The 22,029-nt window shown below is 33.7% G+C and overlaps 1 long non-coding RNA gene across 1 annotated transcript in view; it reads right to left on the bottom strand.

Moving 5' to 3' along the window:
* Positions 1-22,029, bottom strand: part of LOC110271297 — a 33,496-nt gene that overhangs the window by 8,222 nt on the left and 3,245 nt on the right. Inside the window, exon 2 of the long non-coding RNA XR_002361864.1 lies at positions 11,641-11,723. This is a non-coding gene — a long non-coding RNA (uncharacterized LOC110271297). The remainder of the gene's footprint in view (positions 1-11,640; positions 11,724-22,029) is intronic.

Here is a 22,029-nt window from a genome sequence, read left to right as displayed (position 1 = left end):
ACGGAGAAGAAGAAGAAAGGGAGAAGAGGGAGGAGAGAGCTGCCAAGCCGTCGTCATTTCTGCTCGGGGCCATCGCCACCGTCGTGCCACCGAGTGGAGGAGGACCAGAGCTATCGCGTGCGGGAGATGACGATGCGCAAGCCAAAGATGCAGAGAAGAAAGCTTCATCTTTGTCGCTACCGCGTCCTACATCGTCACCACTATGGAGTTGCTTCGTCGTCGTCATAGTCATCTTTGCTGGGGTTGTGAATCGCTGCTGTGACAGTGCGCATGGAGAGGGATTTCGAAGAGAGAGAAAGGGAGCTCCGACGGAGTTCGTCACTGAGTTGCGTCGCCGTGCTTCTAGGCACTGCCCTTGTGGAGTCCCCACTGGTAAGGGCATTCTTCCTTCTAATTTCCATTTCCTTTAACTTCTGGGAATATTGTTGTCATTGCTTGCCATTATAGCCGCATCACTGCGCCTCTGGTAGTCGAAAATCCACCAACGGAGATTTTGGTTGCTGCCGTCACTAGAGGTAGTTGCCAGAGCTGCCACTAAATCGGTTTAGAGGTCGTTGCTGCTTCGTTCTTTTGTTGCAGTAAGTTTTCATGCTTGAAAGCCCTAGCTATTACTACTTCGTTGTATGTTTATTGAGATTTCACGATGTTAATGTCTTAGGGTTGAGTTGCGGTAATTTCATGCTGTGATTAAAGCTGTTGTGGTTGTTGTAGTTTTGGATAATGCGGTTGTGGTCGCTTGGAAATTTTTGTGATTGCTGCCGCTGCTGCAGATTAACATGAAAAGAGGGTTTACTGTAACACCCTACCACACAGTGCTTTACACCTAGGATGTAAAACAGAGGTAGCAAGGCGCTACGACCTCTAAAAATAAAATTATATATATATATGTATATATATGGAAAAGTGTACAGTATACGAGGAGCCTTGAAACACGGATAAAACAAAAATCGCAAAAATAAAAGCGCAATGCTCAGGAAATGTGATTACTTGCGTACGAAGAAACTAGAGTTCATGAGTATAATTAAATGGAAGGTAGGAATATAGGGTAAAAGGTACAAAATAACAAGCTCCTAACTCAGCCTGCGAAGCTAAGGCTGGCCGGAGAATATTTACATACATATAAACATAGCCCGATATCCAAAATACATATATAAAACCCTAGTTCTCTATAATCCTCTAAGAAGAGCAAAATAAACAAGTATATCAGAGGAGAATCTATATATACATATATCAAAAGATCAAAAGAAACCCCAAAAGAAACCACTTCGCTGCAAAAGCTCCAGACGCCTAGCGAAGTGCCTCTCGACATGCATCTGAAAAACAATAACATAGTATGGAATGAGAACCAGAGGTTCTCAGCATGGTAAAGGTGCCACGCATATAAGATATAAGGTCCTGAAAATGCCAGAGGCAATCCTAGAACGCCAACACTCATATTATAAAACTTAGAGAGCTAAAACAGAAACCATAGATCAGGGTGGTTCTCTAAGGCTTTCTAAACTAAACCGATTTCTTAAAATCTAACTAAAACTGAACTAGAATCCTAAATCTCTCCACCTTTCCTCCATTCCTCCATCTCCGATGATATTACAAAGACAAACAATTAAACAAAGGCAGACACAAGTATAATACAAATAGTACAAATAGCAAGTGTAACAACTAGCATGTTATAAGCAGTTAGGCATTCCTAGTTAATGCACAATCAAACAATTCAAACAATATGCACATAATGTATGCCTGTCCTATGGCTGATGAGGCTCATCTGTTGGTTATCAAGCCAACCCGACAAGTCTGGTTTGCTAAACCCTTGGACTGTCCCCCGTCGCGCATCTCCATGAGTCTATGCATAGCTTTTTCTCTTTTCATTCATAATTCATACATTCATATATATATATATATATATATATATATATATATATATATATATATATATATATATATATATATATATATATATATATATATATATATATATATATATAACTTTACTCAATGGGGGATAACCATTCCCGGGAATTTATACGTGCCCAGTCACCCTTACGAGGTAGGGTCAACAGAGTATCGAGTTTCAACCTGGAATACGTGGTGGCAAGCCACGGTACGTTACCCAGGGAAACTCGTATCTTAGATAATCATTTATCATTCATTTATAAACATTTCATAGCCATTCATTCATATAATTTCACTTTTATATATAACTTATCATAACCCGGAGCAAGTGGAGCGAAACCACAACCCTTGCGTCTGACCGGGGAGCCTCTATACTAACCAACCCAGGAGGTACGTTCTCATATGCCCAAGAGGAACAAAAGAGGGGATCCTAACCTCCCACCATCTCACTGGGGGCGATTTTACAATACCAGGAGGAACAAGGAAGGGGATCCTCACCTTCCACCATCTCTTGGGGTCGCACTTTCGAGAAAGAGTACTCAGATAATGTAACATTCATTCTTTTCGTTAGCCAATTGCATAATTTAAGTAGTATATATATACTTATACATATTCACCCTACCTCCTCATACCTAAAACATCACTTCTTAAAATTTCTTCATCCCCAAGTTACTTCCATTTCCTAACTTCAACTTATTACTAGGCCTATCATTATGTTCTAGGGCTTAAAAGGTAAAAACAGAGGTTTAGAGGTTCGAAATGTAGCTTTAAATCACCAAAACTTGATTGCTGAAAATATAGGGTTCGCGTATGCAAGCAACTTACTCGCGTACGCAAGGGCTGATTTCCCATTGCTCGCGTACGCATCCCACTTGCCCGCGTACGCGAGATGCCCAACCCGTAGGAATTGGTCGCGTCGCATGTGGTGGCTCGCGTACTCGAGTTATGCAGAAATGAGAAAATGCTTAAGTTGCAGAATTTTCACCTTTTCAGTACCAAACTTCCGACGCGCATAAATTTTTTTTAAAACATTTTTAATCCTTTCTTCGAACGGCATAGACTTCACGAACCCCACTTTCATATGAAATAAATTTGAAATAATTTGGGGGTTTGGAAGCCGAGTTATGGCTCGCCGAAGTTCGGCCCAAAAATCAGTTTCTACACCAAAAACCTCAACCTCAATTTTTTACCAAAAAAAGATTTTCACAAACAATTCCAAGGTTTCCCATAACACCAAAACAATCCAAATTACCTTCTCCACACCCTCATTCTTCCCATAACATACAACACATCATTTAACTACTCAAAAACCAATCAATCATATCCAAAGCAATCATGAGATATCAATGAAACAACAATAACAATTTCATATTCATAAATCCTCACTAAATCACCATCAACCATAAGAAATAGTCATCATTCCCTTTCTCACACTCATTCAGCATCCTCCATAAGTTTTACTAAACATTAAGCACAATCATACATCCAACCTATCCTATGGTCATCTAGCCTAAGTTTTCACAGAACATTATATATCAAATACGTGAAATCTAAACCATTAATTGGCCAATTTTCACGTATTTCCCAAGGCACCCACTTAAGCGGAGAGCAAACCCTCAACACCACAATCCAACTCTATCACCAACCAAGTTCCAATCAAGCTTCTAATGGCTCCAAAGACTTCATATCATACATACATACACACCTAACACATATATAACATATTTATACCCAAAATACTTAATCAATGAATTAGTTAGGGTTCTAGGATTCTCACCTTACCAATGGGAAATTGGGACAAGACTCGGCAATTCCACCAAGTTAATTCGATCCTAAACACCGAAATCATACAAAATCTCAACACCAAAGCCCAAGAAATTCGAAACTGGAAATAAGGAAATTGAGGAATAAAATGTGACTTTTTTACCTTACAATGTTCTGGGCTTTGTAGAGCTCGACGCTGCGGACGCGTGGCCGTAAACGGTGCGAAGATCAGAGCTCCGGATCAAAAGTTACGTGGATTTGAATGAAATCAAGGATTTTGGAACTTAAGGTGTTCTTCCCCTTGTTTGCTTGCTTCCAGTGCATTTTGCATGCAAAAATGGGAAGAATGAGCTTCAGCTAATTTTATTTAATGAGCTAGTTGGGCCCACGGGTCCGGTTCGATCGGTTCGGTCCGTTCGGTCTAATTTTGGGTCAAATTCTTTTGAAATTAGCGTCAAAATTCTTGTTTTAATTAGCTCTATCTTATTTTACTATAAAATTTATATTTCTAATTTATTTTATTAAAAATTAATTTAATGATTAATTATTTGCTAATTTTGCGAGGTTTACATTTACTGCGTTAAAATCGCTGCGGGCTTAACTTGATTTCTTGAGGTAGGGGATTTATTTTAAAATCAACCATTTTAAATTATGAATGCCAAGAAACCTGATGAATAACTGCAAATAATTTCTAATTGTTTTGTATAGTTAATTGATGAATTGAGTTGAGTTGAGTTTGTGTTTGGTTTGGAATTATTGCAATGATGGTTTATTTGTGTCTAATTTTTTGATTATTGAGAATGAGTTCTTGCTGTAAATTTTGATTATATTGATAATATTATTTTGGTTACTAAATTGAAATGGATATTTAAATACTGGATTAATGCTGGCTATTGATAGTCATAAGTTTGAAAATTGGATATTCTTTTAGGGTGTTAAGGTTAAATTTTGAAAGTACTTGAGAATGGATTGAAAGAATGCTTAAGGAAGATAAGGAAAAGTTTAAGGAAATATATAAGGTTAAGGGTATCCATAAAGAAAAGATAAAGTTAAGAAAAAGGTTAAAGAAAAAGGTTAAGAAAAAAATTAATAAAAAGGATAAAGATAAGGACATGAAAGGTTTGAAGATTAAGGTTAACTTCTAAAGAAATAAGGTTTGAGGAATAAAGTTTGAGGAAGATTGAATAATTTGAATCAAATAATCTGATTTTGAGCACAATCTCATGAGAAAGGAAAAATATAACGCTTACTTGAGATATTGTGCATGAGACTCAATGGGGATGCTCACTTGAGACCCAAAGGATAAGGCTCAGGTGGGACAGCGATATGTAATGCCCACTTGAGATCAGAAGGAAGGCTCCCCATGAGGATGGCAATATGTAATGCTCATGGAAGGGCGTTGGCTAAGATAGGGATGGAAATACGTAACGCCTATCTCAGGACCATTATCGGGTATCAGACAACGAACTGACGCGTGAGCTCATGGCCTGAATAGGAATAGACATTCATCATGTGCATTTGTATGAAATACTTGTATGTTTGTATTGTGTATGTTGCTTGTGCTTGTTGGTTTATAAAAATGACTGTGAACTGAGGTGATTGAGGATAGATTAATGTAACTGAAAATTACTTTAAAGAAATGTGATTTGAAAGAAAACTGCTAAATCATTTAAAGTAAGAACTTAGAATTTTAAATGTTTAGTAAAGGAGATTATTCTTGAAAGATAAGAGAGCTATATGCATTTATTCTTTACTTTTATGGCATTCTCGACCTCTACTGAGAACGAGTGGTTTAGTTCTCACCCCAAAATTTTCACCCCTTTCAATGTCACAAGCTTGAAGAATCAGTGTGAAGCTGCAGACAGATAGTGAATTATGTTTTCTAAACCTAATTGCCTTCATAGAGTCCCCTTGCTCTTGTTGCTTAAGATTTTATTTTATACAGAGGGATAGGTATTATACCTGAGTTTCATTTGATTTCACTGGTGTAATATTTATTATTATTAATATTTATGTGATTATTATTACTTGAAGATCTTTGATATATGACTTTAAAGAATAAAAGCAAAAATTTTTCTGGAGTTTTCTTAAAACTGAAATGCGACATCGATATAAAGGCTTCGTATTAAAATGATAATAAAGAAAAATAGGTCAGTAACACCTTACCTTTAGTACGATCATGATGAGTTAGGAGTTTGGTCGTTACATATAACATAAAAAAAAAACAAAAAATAAAAGAAACATCTGAAACTAACAAAAAGAAACATCCAAAATTGTTGTAAAAGATTATCCAAATCTTTTCAATTATAGTAAAGAAGAACGTATCATTTTCGGATATAGAAATATCCAAAACCTAACAAAAGAGAGATATCCAAAGCCTAACAAAACGAGACATTTAAAATTATTAAAAAATGAGTATCCAAAAACTAAGAAAAGAATCATCTAAAACTATTAAAGAATCCAAAACCTAAAAAGAATAAACATCCAAAATATAAGAAAAAGAAACATCCAAAACATATAACAAAAATGCATCTGAAATCTAGGAGAAAGGAATATAAAAAATTAGTACAAAGAATCATTCAAAACTTAGAAGAAGGTCTGGGAGTGACGAGTTTGATGTCAAGGCATCTCGTTAAGAGGCTTTTGCTGAACTGGGAAGTGGGTTGATGTGGCCTTGCACTGAAAACAGCACCAACTGAACATGAAGCTCTTTTTTGTCGTTGAAAGCCATGGTTTCACAAATAAAAACTAACAGAGGGATGGAGATATTGTTAGATTGTTATTATTTTTTATGAATATTGATTAATGAATATGCAGGACAATAACTTGCAGGGGAAGGCCGCGGTACAAGGAATTGCTGAGGAGGCGCACATCACGACACGAGGAATTGTAGGGTAAGGCCTGCGCGTCATGGGACGAGGTGTTGCATGGAAAGGCGCAGCGCCACGACGATCATGGTTGGAGGGGGAGGGGCGTGATGCCGCTGAGAGAAGAGTTGGGGGAGGATGCGGCGGCGCACGAGCGGCGATGGACCTTGAGGGTGCTCGGAAGGAATTGCAAAGGGAGGTAACGACATCGCGTGGAAGAGCAATTGGAGGGAAAGATCACGCTAAGGGTTGAGGTTGGATGGCGCGTGTTTTTGAACCTAGTCCTTACTTTTGGGAATTTCAAAATAAGATTTTTAAAAAGTTGTTCAAATTTGTTATACATATTCGTTACCTATACTTTCTCTTCTACAAAAGAAAAACATCTTTTTATATTAAATGTTAAAATTTTTTAACATAAATATAAAATCCGTGTAAATCACTTATGTGCATTTACACGAAATTTACATAGATTGTTATTTTTGTACTAAATAAATATGTGCAAAATATTTTGGATTATTTTAAAAAATAGTTAAAATTAATATAGTAAAAAAATTTGAGGCTGATTATATACAAATTTATAATAGAATTGACTTTTTAAAAACAAGCCTCAAATCTATGTAAAGTTATTATGCATGTTCAAATGAAATACAAACAAATTTTAATATTTGCCTTAAACCTGTTACTAATTTGTTTAAAAAAATTTTGTGCCACCAAAAAATGTTTGACAAAAATTTTGGGACCAAACTTAGCTGAATTTGAAACTACTTTTTATAACCTACACCAAAATCTATTAAAAAAGTTAATTTTAAACAACAAATATATTTATTTGATACTTGATTTGATGGCTAATTTTTTTATAAACTAAATTGACATTATTAGACAATAATAAAATAAAATTCAATTTTCAACAATAATTTTTTTCCCATAATTATTTCGGACAAAATTTTAGGCTTTATTTTTTTCCTTTAATACTCATAATTTTGAACAATAAATTATTTCCCATAATTCAGCTAGCAGATGCGTTGTTAGTCCAACGTATAGGTCACACGTTGGATCTGTTATTCTATATGGACACATGAGAGAAAAAGACTACCCTTAGAGGTGGAGCCACCCATAGTGGATAATTCGATTTGATTTATGTATTGAGAACTCCTTTACTGATTCACTAATTAGTATCAACTACTATTTTCTAATTAAAAATTACTTTGATAATAATGTTTATATGGTTTCATGTGGATTATAAATATATTGTCTAGTTACTGAATTGCAAAACTCATTCCGTTTTTTTAAATTATTTTTAGAAAAAAATACTTAAATATGTGAGCCCTTCTATTCAAGAGTAATGATCTGCAATTGATACCTATTTTTTTTTATTGAGTTTCTAGATGTCATATGCTCTGTATATCATACGCATAATCTAACCATATTATCTATTTTATGCTTTTTGTTAAAATAATGTGTAACTATTCTTTCTAGTATTTGTAAATTTATTAAAAGTATTTGTAACTTTCTTATTCGACTTATATCCAAATTTGTTAAGTTTGTTAGGGGACAATTTTTCTAAGCACAAGTCATAGCTCATTTTAGACCGTGACAGTTTATTTTGGCATATTTAAGGTGAATGCTATAGTACCTAAAAAATGGTGCCTACTTACCAAAAAAAGTTAAAAATTAATATTTAATTTAAAATATATAAAAATAAATAATTTTAAAAAAATCAAAACTTATTACAAAAGAAATTTTTAAAAAATCAAAACTTACTACAAAAGATAAATTAGGCAAAATTTAGGCACCAACTCATAGACACCATAAAATTGGCCAATTAAAATTGCTAAAGCTCAAGTCTTTCGAAGTAAAAAATTATTTATTCTCCAAAAAATATATTGACTTGTTAAATTTGATGCTAGGGATTAATTATAAATGCTCAATTGACAAATCCAGTGATAGAATCGTTACATATCAACCATCTAGAATTTAATATATAAGCTGATCTAGATGAAAATCTAATCTGGATTCAATATATTTTGATAATGAATCCCTTCTCAAAATCATGGAAGAAAATCTATTTTGGATTCAATACGTTTTGGTAATTAAGCTCCTTTTTAAAATCTGAGGAGAAAGTAGAGGCTGGGTAGGAAGCAGAGTATGGGGAAGAAGTTAAGGGCCGAAATGTGGTTGGACCAACGGATCCATTGTATACAACTGAGTCTGACGTATGAGCACGAAAATCAAGAATTGAGATAATCTTGATCAGTTCCAAACTCTATCAATGACCATGCAATTTACCAATGGCTAGGCCATCTGGCCATTTCTGATTAACCATCAAGCATGAGTCGTTGGTGTAACACCCTAACTACCAAAGCTCACACTTCCGGCTGTGCGACTCTGATAGCTCGGACATTACGACGACACTTATACTATTTAATACTAAAATATGAGCCTGTTTGAAACTTTAAACCACAATACCGCTCCCAAAAGTACTTTTGTTCGATAACATACAACGTACGTCCATACATACCATACAACTTACAGAAACTCATAAAGAGTACATCCATATATATACACATACAAATATATAAATAATATTACAGACATTAACCAATACAATTCCTATCCCTCTTACAGATTATATCGAGGTAAAGGCGAGGGTACAATAAACCATAACTAAAACAATATAGAGCATCACAACAACAATTAAATAAACTCTTCGTGACTTCTGCGCCCATATCCTGAAAGGGGAAAAATGTAGGGGGTGAGAACATCATCCTCGAAAGGGTTCTCAGTAGAGGGTTTTTGGGAATTACTGTAATAGGATACATGAAGATAAACCGTACCAGTGATTAATAACCGTCTTATGCCTCTTTTCAAAAACAACGGTTTACAATAAAAATAAAGTCGGAAATCTTTTCTGAAAGAGGAACCATTCAATTCTCAAAAACTCAAAAGCCTTTCAAAACGGTTTATCTATGCTGAACCAAAACAGCCATTCATATTTTATTCCAAACTAGAAACACAAAAACCGAAATCAACCATCGGTTCATCTCATTTCAACCACGGCCCTAGGCCCCAAACAGTCCTACCATCAACCAATCACCACAGTCCAACAGAGTCCCAATAGCAAACACAAATAGGAAGATGCAAGCACAAACAAACAGTTATTGCAAATAGAACAATTAGCAATTATTCACATAGGCAAACCAAGTATAATATGCACACCCAAACAATGTCACATAGATGCATATGATGCATGCCTGTCCTAGTGGCTGATGATATCATCTGTCGGTTACCAAGCCAACCCGACGTGTCCGGTAGCTAACCCGGACACAGTCTCTCTGTTGCGCTTTATTATCATTAGAGGGTATCTGCGCCCTGTCGCCATTAGAGGGTATCTGCGCCCTGTCGCCATTAGAGGGTATCTGCGCCCTGTCGCCATTAGAGGGTATCGGTGCCCTGTCACCCTTACAACCAGAGAGAAAACACAAGCATACTCGCATACAACATTCATCTCAGCCATCCGGCTTAAATTCACCATTCATTTGATTGCATACATGCATTTGTACTCAACCATGGATCACCATCCATCTCAGCCATCCGGCTCACGGTTCAATCCAGAACCAGCCAATTTATCAATAAATACAGCCCTTCGGCTTAAGTTCATAATTCATAATCAGCCATACGGCTCACAACTCATTCGGCAATCAGCCATAGTTCAATAGCATACACAGCCATTCCGGCTCATAACAAAATAGCACTTCCGACGTTCGACATCATCAACTTCATAAATCGGCATTTAAGCCATAAATCACTTTTCTCAATTCATTCACTTTAAAAGTCAAATTTCAACTCTTTTCAGCCTTGGCTTTAAAGATCTCATTTCTCAAATCACCTCAGGCTCATAAGCCAAATTTTCTAAAAGTGAGTTCCCTTTTCAAAACAAAGCCACTCTCGGCATCCTCTTTCCAAAACTTCCAAAACCATGGCAAGTTAAGGATTTATTTCAAAGTATTCAAAATCACCCATACAACAATGGGATTTTATAACAAAAGTTTCTCGGCAAAGTCCCAAGTCTCTAGGGAAGGTCAACCTATATCAATTCCTTAAAATTCATTGAAACTCTTAAATCATAGATTCTCGGTTCAAGTAAATAAAACTGAATTTACTATAAAACCGGCCATTCAAAATCACAAGTTCCAACCCGGTCCAAAAATCAACTCATTTGAAACGGAACCGGTCCATTTGAATCAAATCACCTTCAGGTTTCTTTTTGGAATCCATTTTTCTAACTCTTCCAAAATGCCTCAAACTTAATTACTCAATCAAAAGTCTAGATTCCTTTGAAATCATTAAAAGACCCTTTTTATATTGAAATCAATATTAGAGCATCATTCTTTCCTTCAGTGATTCAAACGGTAAAAATAGTTCATTTCTAAATGGGCCGAATTCAACGCATAAAGTTCATTAAATAAATTAAGCTTGAAAACATAAATATTCTCTTAATAAATCAAATAATACAATTTCTCAAATCCAACCCTTTTTAAATAACTTTACAAACAAGAGTAGGATTTTGTAGAAATTTCGGCAGCACCTCCCTTAAAACTTGGACTTTTGCCACCCGGTTCGGGTCCCAACTAAACCATTCCTCATTCCTTTTCAACAGCTCAAAACCAGAAATCAATTCAAAGCAAGCTAAATCCAACAATTGCCTCGGTGGCGTATCTCAAGGAAACCATTTCAAAATCAACTCAATATCAACCGATTTAACTCATTTCCAAAACTTTAAAGAATCGGTTCAGCAATAAATCATTTGTCCAAAACCAAGTCAATTAAAGTAAACCAGGCTGAATTCAAGAGTACATTCTATTTTTCACATTCCCAAGAAAATTAACTCAAATCAATCCTCAATGGATTAAACTCGATTTCAAAGCTTTAAAGAATCAACTTCAAAACATTATATTTCACAAGCCGCACAACAATTCAGCCAAATCAACATCCATAATCATTCGAGTCAATCAAATAATACATAAGGCAGATACAATCACCAAATACACAATATCTCACATCAGTATCCATATGTAATAATTCCAATACATAAAACACAGTTTTTGGAAAGCGCCCCTACCTCAAAACGCAATTCCATAACCCAAACGCCTCACAGAGTCCTTTTTGTCCTCAACTCGAAATCACCGGCAAACAAAACCTCGGCTCTACTTGTTACCCTCAAAATCAGAAACAGCTACAAGCGGCATAAGCAAACCGGATTCTAACTCCTAACACAATAATACCGCAAGACCTTAATATACATAACAAGACATTAACGCGGAGGTTTCGAAACGTAAAATACTCACTGAATTAACAAAACAGCCGCAGCTCCATATCAACCTGGTAGCGGCTCCGTCAGCCACCTCATGCGGCAGCGGCAATATAAGACTCCGACAACCGCGACTGCACAACAACGTCATGACGATAAAGACCCATGAATAGAAAGGAATGAAGACCAAATGCAAGGACCCTTACCGGCAGTGGTTTTCCGATGGCTAAGCTGCATTCTCTGGCAGCAGAAACAGTAAAAGCCTCGGCGGTGGTTTTAGCAGCGGTGGTAAGAACAGCAACCCAGGGGTGACGGCGACGCGGCTCCACCACCAGTGACCGAGGAGCGTGACAGAGGCGTTTCCTCCACTCAATGGCGTCCTCTCCTTCAAACCGGATCGGGGCAGACCTCCAGTAGTGGCGAGGCAGCAGCTTCGAACAGCAAGCCACGGTGATGGAGGACTTCGGCGATGGTGGAAGGGCAGCGGAGGACCCGCGACGGCGGAGGCACTACTGCAGAACAAGATCCCCCTTCCGCCGATCTCTCTCTCTCTCCTATTCGAGCTTCTCTCTTTGGCCCTCCGTGGATGACGAGGACTCAGATTCCACGGTGAGGAGGACGACAGCGCGAGCATCACAGCGGCGGCGGCGAGCTAGTCCGCGACGAGGAGGACGGCGAAAGCCCCACGCTCAGCCTCTCCCTCTCTCCGACGCTACCCTCTGCGAACATCCTCTTGTCGCGGAACGGCGGCAGCAGTGCGGATGGCCACTCGTAGGGCCAGTGACGGCGACGCGACGGCAGTGATGAAGCCCGACGTGCCGGCGCGGCCTCCTTTCTCCTCTCCTCTTCTTCTCCTTCGGACATCGTGCGCCGTGGGTGTTGTGCTTCTGATTCCCCCTCATCTTCTTTTCTATTTCTGTTTTCCTTTTCCATCATGGAAAAGAAACGCTGCTGCTGAGTTAGGAAGAAGGGGGTTTCGGCTGCAGCTGGGGCACGGGGAAAACAATGGGTTACCGGGTCATGGGTTAGGGTTTTAGGGTTAGGGGTAAATTGGTAATTTCACTTAAAATTGGGAATAATATAGTAATTGAAACCCAAATTAAATCCAACACTAATTATATATAGAAAATACTATTTGCTCACCAATTTCACAAATTATTTTCAATAAAATGCCCAAATCTAAAAATTAGAAATAGTATACTTAATTTCTTCATTTTCCAAAATAGCAGTAATAATAATATTTAAAATATTATTTATCTAATCCAAATCATATAAAATCCTTATTATTTCATAACTATCAACCTTATACTTTAAATATAGAAAATAATCTAATAATTATAAAATTGGATAATAATCATAACTTATCTCAAATCCAATAAATCAAAACTTGCCTTAATTATCTTTAATAAAATAATCCCTGAAATTAAGGCTATAAATAACTGTAGGATTTGAGACTTGATCATAATAAGACTTTTCAAATATTCTGGGTCTTACAGTTGGTACGGCGCATTACTAACGTGGAGTGTGTGCAGTGTCCTAAAGTATATTTATTGTGTGATTTAAAAACTAGGTGCGTGTTAGATTGATTATATGTATAATTATTTCATATGTTAAATCATTATTAGAAAAATTATTTTTAGTGGTCATTTATTTTATTTTTAGCGGCTATAAAAAAAGCTGTTTTATGTTTTGTTATTAAAAATTATAGTGATAATTATACAATTGTCGATAAAAATCTTTTTAATAATTGTAAACAGTATATAATTGCTATTATAATATATAGTAATAACGATAAATATATAATTGTCGCAAAAATATAAGTTAAATAAGATATATAACTACCCTTATGTTATTACTACTAAAAGTGGTTTTTGTTATAGTAAATACACAAAGTAAACCTAGTATACAATAATACATGATAAAAAAATAGAGAAAATTCCACTCTCCTTTCTTGAGAGATGCTAAAATGACATTCTCCTCCTCTTTATTTGTAAAATGTATATTCTCCTCCCTTATAACTTTTAAAAAATCTCCTCTTTAATTCATTTAAAACTTTTTGTGTTAACTAATGTTAACTTTATCCATTTTTTAAGAAAAAATAAATTATTTTTTACAAAAATACCCTTTAGCAAAATTTTATTTTTTTGTAATTAAATTTTACTTACCAAAATACTCTTTAATAAATTATATTTTTACCAAAATATTTAAAAAAATTAATAATTAAATTATTTTTTTAAGATATTTTTCAGATAAAAATAATTGTTAATGAAAATTTTGATAAAATCACAATTTAATAATTAAAAAATTATCAAAAGGTATCTTAAAAAAATTAATTTAATTATTAAATTTTTTAAAAATATTTTGGTAAAAATACAATTTAATCAATAAATAAATAATTTATTAAAGGGTATTTTGGTAAGCAAAATTTAATGATAAAAAAATAAAATTTTTGTTAAAGAATATTTTTGTAAAAAATAATTTATTTTTTCTTAAAAATAGATCAAGTTAACATTAGTTAATACAAATAAAAAATTTAAAATGGATTAAAGAGAAGGTTTTTTAAAAATTATAAGAAAAGATAATGTACATTTTACAAATAAAAGAAAAGATAGTATCATTTTAATATTTCTCAGAAAAAGAGAGTGAAATTTTCTCTAAAAAGTAATTTATTCTCTAATTTCAAAAGGATACCAGAACAATTATCATCAATTATTTGATTGATAATATGTAAAATAAAGTCAGTATTCAACGTTGAAATATTTAATGCGTTTCCAAATTAGTAATCTTCTCATTAATTATTAGAATATTTATAATATTAGAAACATTTTCAATTTTATTAATTTAATGTATGAATGCTTTAATTATTTAAATTTTACCATTAATACACATTCATGCATCTTTGCACAATTTTTTTAGATAAAAACACGATATTTTTTATCCGAAATGCATATATAAATACAAATCCTTCCATGGATCATCAAGAGTTCATATGAAAAATATTGATCACCATGTTAGATATTTTTTCCATATTAATTGATTCTTCCATTTCCATATGGCGCTTCCATTTTCGATAAAAAAAATTTCTCTTCCTATCTTCATTCTCAGACCTACCAACATCTACAACATTCAACTATATGATCTCCAAATAGATCATCATATCACATCAATAAAATACTAAAGGATTAGATTATTTTTGATTTTGTTATTGCTATACACCGTGAAGAAATACCACTTTTCAAAAGAAATAAGGTGTTTTTTCCAAGTGCGGTATACCATATGTATGCAATCATGACAGCTTTTGGGAATTCATGGTGGCAATAATGAAAACAAATCGAATTTCTGCATTGTGGGTGCTGCTATTGCAGAAGTTTATTTTCCCTTGCAAGCTCTACCATTGGTTTTAGGGCTTTATCCTAGAGAAATGTTCAAGCACCATTTTGTTGTTTTTAGCCATCACTTTTAGCTTTCCTGCCAGTTTCTTTAGTGTAATAAGTAATAATCCAATAATATAATTTTTAATCCACATTTTTAAATATTGATGGTTAACTGTTGGTCAAAAACAATAAATTATGTTGGTCGTCTAGCATTCTTCTTTACGCCATCCTTAAATGTTATGGTGAACTTAGGTGAAAATAAATGAAATCTAAATTATGTATTTTACAATGATATTTCATATGTTTTGGTTATAGTTAAGTGAAAAGTGAGATCTATTGTTTATGTTACAATGGTGTGTTTCTATACTTGTACTTTTCATACTGTGTACAATATAACAGTTCCAAAAAAAATGTATATTTTCGTTTCATTATGTATGGATACCTCTTTTGAATACTATGTTATAAAACTATACTTATCTTAAAATAAAGTTTAAGTTGATAAAAAAATTAAAATAATTATATTTTTAACAGATATTTGTCACAAAATTTATTATTTTATTCTAAAAATAATTATTGGATAACAAATAATGTGTATTTTTTTTGTTATAACAAGTTTATTTTTTACAATTAACATATATTTTATCATCAAAGAGAGAAGGGACTGAGAATATATGTAAAATAAAATGATAATTTTTTAATACTAGTAGTATTATAATTAATAAGAGATAAGTATTGTTTTGGTCCCTAATGTTTAGGGTCAGAATCGAAATCATTCTTTACGTAATTTTTTATTTAGAGTCATTTTTAATATTGTATTTGATTTTAAAATCGTCCTTTTAAATAATTTTTTTTAAATGACAAAAATATCCTTTTTCCCACCATTTCATTCTTCTTGTTCTTCTTCTTCTAGAAGATCAAATTCTTCTTCCATTAACAAAACTCAAAACTTCAAATTTTTAAATACAGTTAACAAATCCAATTACAAGAATTAAAAATACACAAATTCATCTTCAATTACAAAAATAAAAAATCTATAAATTTAATTACCAAGAAATCAAATACAAGAACAAGAACAAAAATTAGAGAGAAACAAGAAATTCAAAAACAAAAAAAAAGCAACAGCAATCCAGAAATCCAGAAATAAGAACAAAAACAAAACCAACAATAAAAATTAGGGAATTAGGGATTATAATGAACAAATTCATTATTCAAATCCAGATTCAACAAATACTAATAATCAGATTCAACAACACCAACAATTAAAACATTATTCAGATCCAGAAATAACAACATCAAATTCAACAACCAAATCAACACACAACAACGATGAAATCAGAAAATAACAAATCAAAATCAGATTAAAAGTAGAAGCAAAAGCAGACCCAAAAGAAGCAGAAGTAGAAGCTCAAGCAGAAGCAGAAAGCAGAGACAAGAGCAAGAAGCTGAAGACGAAGTAGAAACAGAGGCCAAAGCAAGAAGCAGAAGCGGCAAGGTGCAGCAGCGAGGCGACGAGGCGGCGAGGAGCAGTGGCGAGAACGCCGCGGTGAGGAGCAGCGGTGCAGAAGCAGAAGCTCTCTCCCTGGCTCGCGACGGTTACGTTCTTTTTAAATTTTATAATTTTTTTATTAGAATATGGGTAATTTATTAAGAACATTAAAAATTTTATTAAAAAGGACGATTTTAATACGAAATAAAACGTTAAGGACGATTCTAAATAAAAAATTACGTTGGGGACAGTTTCGATTCTGACCCTAAACATTAGGGACCAAAACAATACTTATCCCTTAGTTATTTGATTGATAATATGTAAAATAAAATGAAGTCAATATTCAACATTCAAATATTTAATGCGCTTCCAAATCGGTAATCTTTTCAATAATTATGAAAATATATATAATATTAAAAAACATTCAAATTTTATTAATTTAATATATAAATGCTTTAATTATTTTGATCTTAGTCTTACCATCGATATATGTTCATGCATCTTTACACGATTGTTTTAGATGAAAACATGTGTTTGATTCGAAATAATATATAAATACAAAAACTTCATGGGATCATCAAGAATTCATATGAAAAATTGATATTGATCACCATGTTAGATATTTATTCCACGTTATTTGATCCTTCCATTTTGATATGGCGCTTCCATTTTCTATAAAAACTTTTCTCTTCCTATTCAGTGACCAACATATACAACCTTCAACTATAAAGAACTTCAAATATATCATCATACCAAGTCAATAAAATACCAAACGGTTAGATTATTGAAAAAAAAGAACATCTGAAAATTAAGAAAAAAATATCTAAAATTATTCAAAAAAATCATTCAAAATATAAAAAAAAGAAACATCAAAATTAAAAATATAAGAAAAAGAAATATCCAAACTATATAATAAAAAACAACCACAAAAATTAAAAAAAAAAAACACCAAAAACTTAACAAAAAGAAACATACAAAATCATTATAAAAGATTATCCAAAATTTTTTTTAATTATAATAAAGAAGAACACATCACTTTCGGATATAGAAACATCTAAAACCTAACAAACGATAGATATCCAAAAGCATTTTGAAGACTGCAAGCTAAGTTACCGGCGGACAGCAAAATCTAACGATAAACAATTAATCTGACATTAATCTTATTACCAGCGAATTATTTTCTTTTTTTGCCAATAAATTTAACGGTATTTAACGTTTTTCTTATAATATTAGCGGTCATTTATTTTACTTCTAGTGTTAATAAAAAATGTTATCCATTAAATTTTCTTTATTTTTGTAGTATGAAAATAATCTTCTAAACTTCTTCCTCTATTTTTTCTCCACATATCCTAATATTTGGTACCTCAACTCTTACGAAACAATAAATTATTATTTTAATTATAAAAAAATGAGTGTTAGCCATTTTAACTAAAAAATTTTGAATTACCTAGATACTCATCAAATACCAGGTTAGGTCAACCAAATTAGCCAAAATGAACTTATAATTAAATTTCTTACAAATGTTGGAGACTTTTTTTCATACTTTTTCCTTGTTTAATACTATGTTAATTTCATTTTTTTTTTCAATTTCATAGACTATATAGCATTTTGTCTATATTTTTTGGTGATTTAATTTTGTTTATATTTTGTTTGTTTGCTTTTCCTTTTATTTTTAGTATAGAGTTTTAGATGCATAACCACTTATTTGTTTTTATCTAATAACTTAAATTTTTTAAATAACTGATTTTGTGATATGGTATAAGAAATTTTATGATTAAAAGATTTATAATTTAATATTTGTTGCTCCTATTCTTCTAAAACAAATTTAAAGAATTCAAATATGGCGAAAACAAAAGAAAAAAAATTATGCACAAGTACTCTTTAAGTCTAAAAGAGGATTAAATTTAAATTTTTAGAATAAATAATTTTCTAATTAACATAGAGTAATAATAATGGCAATTACTGCCATGCCTTTTTGAAATTAGAGGATAATTAACATCGGTTGGTACAAAGGCTAGGGAGTTGGATACTTCCGATTTCAAATTCTAGTATACAGGAAAGGTGAAGAATAAGAATGGGGTTGGTATTATTATGGATAAGCAGTGGAAGAAGGACGTAGTGGATGTCAAGAGGGTGGGAGATCGGATCATCTCTATCAAACTTGTAGTGGATGGAGGTGCTTTTCATGTGATTAGCGCCTATGCACCGCAAGTGGGTTCGGACGAACAACACAAGATAAGGTTTTAGGAGGATCTAGAGAGTTTTCTAAGACATACCTTCGGGAGATAAGATTTTCTTAGAAGAAGATTTAAATGGCCATGTTGGAAGAGAAGTGACTGGGTATGGAAGTATTCACGGAGGCCATGGTTTCGGGGTGATCAATACCGAGGGTAAAACTATTTTGGACTTTTTCTCAACCTTTGACCTTCTCATCGCAAATACATGTTTTAAAAAGAGAGACGAACATCTTATAACCTCTAAGAGTGGCCTGATAAGCTCTCAAATTGACTTCTTCTTGTTGAGGAGAGTCGACCGAAAATTTTGCATTAATTGTAAAATTATCTCGGGAGAGAGTTTGACAACACAACATAGGATACTCATCATGGATTTTCGCGTTGAGCAAAACTTGAGGAAAAGACATCATACGAAAAAACCCAAGGACGAGGTGGTGGCAGATGAAAGGTGAGGAATAAAGAAGCTTTCTAAGACGGGTAGAAGAAGAGGCAAAGTGAGACAGGAATGGAAGCGCAGAAGAGATATGGAGGTAGATGACAGAAGTTATTAGAAGAACAGCAAAAGAAAGTTTTGGTGAATCTAAAGGAATAGGACCAAGAGACAAGGAGTTCTGGTGGTGAAATGCGAGTGTACAAGAAAAGATAAAGATAAAAAAGGGAGTGCTTTAAAGAGTGGTCTTTATGTCGCAATGTAGATAATTGGAAAAAAAAATAAGGCGTCTAAGAAAGAGACAAAAGTGGCTGTAAGTGAAGCAAGAACAAGAGCATATGAGGGTATCTACCAGTCTTTGGACACGAAAGAAAGAGAAAAAGGTATATATAGAATCGCAAAGAGCCGTGAAAGAAGAACGAGAGATTTGGATCAGGTTAAGTGCATAAAAGATAAGGATGGAGAGGTGCTGGCTCAAGAGGAGAAGATTAATGAAAGGTGGAAGAGCTACTTCTACGAGTTATTTAATGAAGGACATAAGACTCTTCCGAGCCTTGGTCGGTTATGCACAAGGGAAGAAGATCAAAACTTTGACTACTATCGAAGGATTCGAGACTTCAAGGTAAAAGAGGCTTTAAAGCAAATGAAAAATGGCACGGCAGTAGGACCTGATAATATCCCGATTGAGGTTTGGAAGGGCCTTGGAGGAAAAGGCATCAACTGGTTAACCAAGCTTTTTAATGAAATTTTAAGATCAAAGAAGATGCCTGATGAGTGAAGAAAGAGCACCTTGGTACCTATCTACAAGAATAAGGGGAATATACAAAGTTGCAGAAACTATAGAGAGATCAAGCTCATGAGCCATACCATGAAGTTATGGGAAAGGGTGATAGAATGGGGGTTGAGAAAAGAGACACAAGTAACAGATAACCAATTTGGATTTATGCCAGGCAAATCCACCACCGAAGCGATATACTTTTTAAAAAGGATGATGGAGAGGTATCGTATTAATAAAAGGGATCTACATATAGTGTTTATTGATTTGGAAAAAGCGTACGATAGGGTGCCAAGGGAGGTCTTATGGAAGATTTTAGAAAAGAGGAGAGTAAGGATCGCATATATTCGTCCAATTAAAGACATGTATGATGGGCCACAACTAGTGTGAAGACTCAAGGTGGTGTGACAGAGGAATTTTCTATTGGTATAAGATTACACCAGGAATCATCCTTAAGTCCATACATTTTCATATTAGTCTTGTAAGTACTCACAGAGCACATCCAAGAGCCTGTGCCATGGTGCATGCTTTTTGCCGATGATATCGTCCTTATGAGAGAGTCAAGGGAAGACCTAAATAAGAAGTTGGACTTATGGAGAGAAGCTCTAGAAGTATATGGTCTGCGCATAAGCCATAGCAAGACGGAATATATAGAATGTAAGTTCGATCTGAGAAGAGAAAACCCTAATATAGATGTGAAGATTGGAAAAAACATCCTACGAAAAGTTAAAAGTTTTAAGTATCTTGGGTGCATCATACAGGATAACGGAGAGATTAAACAGGATGTAAATCATAGGATCCAAACAGGTTGGTCAAAATGGTATAGTGCATCTAGTTTTGTATGCGATAAAAAAAGTGCCTTTAAAACTTAAAGGTAAATTCTATCGCACTGCTATAAGACTATGCTTTATGGTACGGAGTGTTGGGCGGCCAAAGGGGAGCACGAACATAAGCTGAGTGTAGCAGATATAAGATGTTGAGATGGATGAGTGGTCATACGCGATTGGATAAAATAAGGAACAAAGATATAAGGGAGAGAGTTGGAGTAGCACCCATTGTGAAAAAGATGGTAAAATCGCGTCTCAGATGGTTTGGACATGTGAGAAGAAGACCGACAGAACACTCAGTCAGGAGGGTGGATGAGATGGAAGATGGATAAGGAGTGAAAGGCAGAGGAAGACCTAAGAAGACCATCTATGAGGTGGTCAAACGAGATCTATATGTAAACGGTCTCTTTGTAGACATGATATATGACAGAGTTCAATGACGTTGTTTGATTCATGTAGTCAATCCCACCTAGTATTAAGACAAGGCTTTGTTGTTTTTTTTTTGTTGTATCATATAAAAGCTTAATTATATATATTTAACACGTGATATAAATATCTTAACATATTTTATTTGAATATAGAGTATTATGTTTAAACTAAATTCTAAATAATTAATTTATTGTATAATTTCCATTTTCATGAACGTATAAAACTTCAGAAATACTTATGTGATTCTAGAATATATTTAATGTGCATTGTAAAAGCTTATTTTTTTATCTAAATTTTAACTATGTATAAGATTGACTAAAGTGTATAATTATTTCGTTTGTTAAAAATGTACAATACAGATCATTATGCAATAATACATGATCCAACAAAAAAATCTTTTTCGTTCTTTGATCTTTTAACTCTATAAGTTTGGTTAGTCTTTTTTTCTTTAATAATTTTTCTCTAAAATTAATAGAGCATATTTACATGACACATTAAATTGTTAATCCGTATATGCTAATTTCTAATTTAGATTGATAGATTTTTTATTAGGAGTCTTATTATTTTTTGGACAATTGTCAAGACCGTTCAAAATTTTTTTAATTATTTTTTCATATATATTGACTAAATTTATTGTTTAAGAAT

Source organism: Arachis ipaensis, chromosome B04, assembly GCF_000816755.2.
Source record: "Arachis ipaensis cultivar K30076 chromosome B04, Araip1.1, whole genome shotgun sequence".
NCBI lineage: Eukaryota > Viridiplantae > Streptophyta > Magnoliopsida > Fabales > Fabaceae > Arachis > Arachis ipaensis.
The sequence above is the reverse complement of the archived record's forward strand: the minus strand, read 5'-3'. Positions and strand labels throughout refer to the sequence as shown.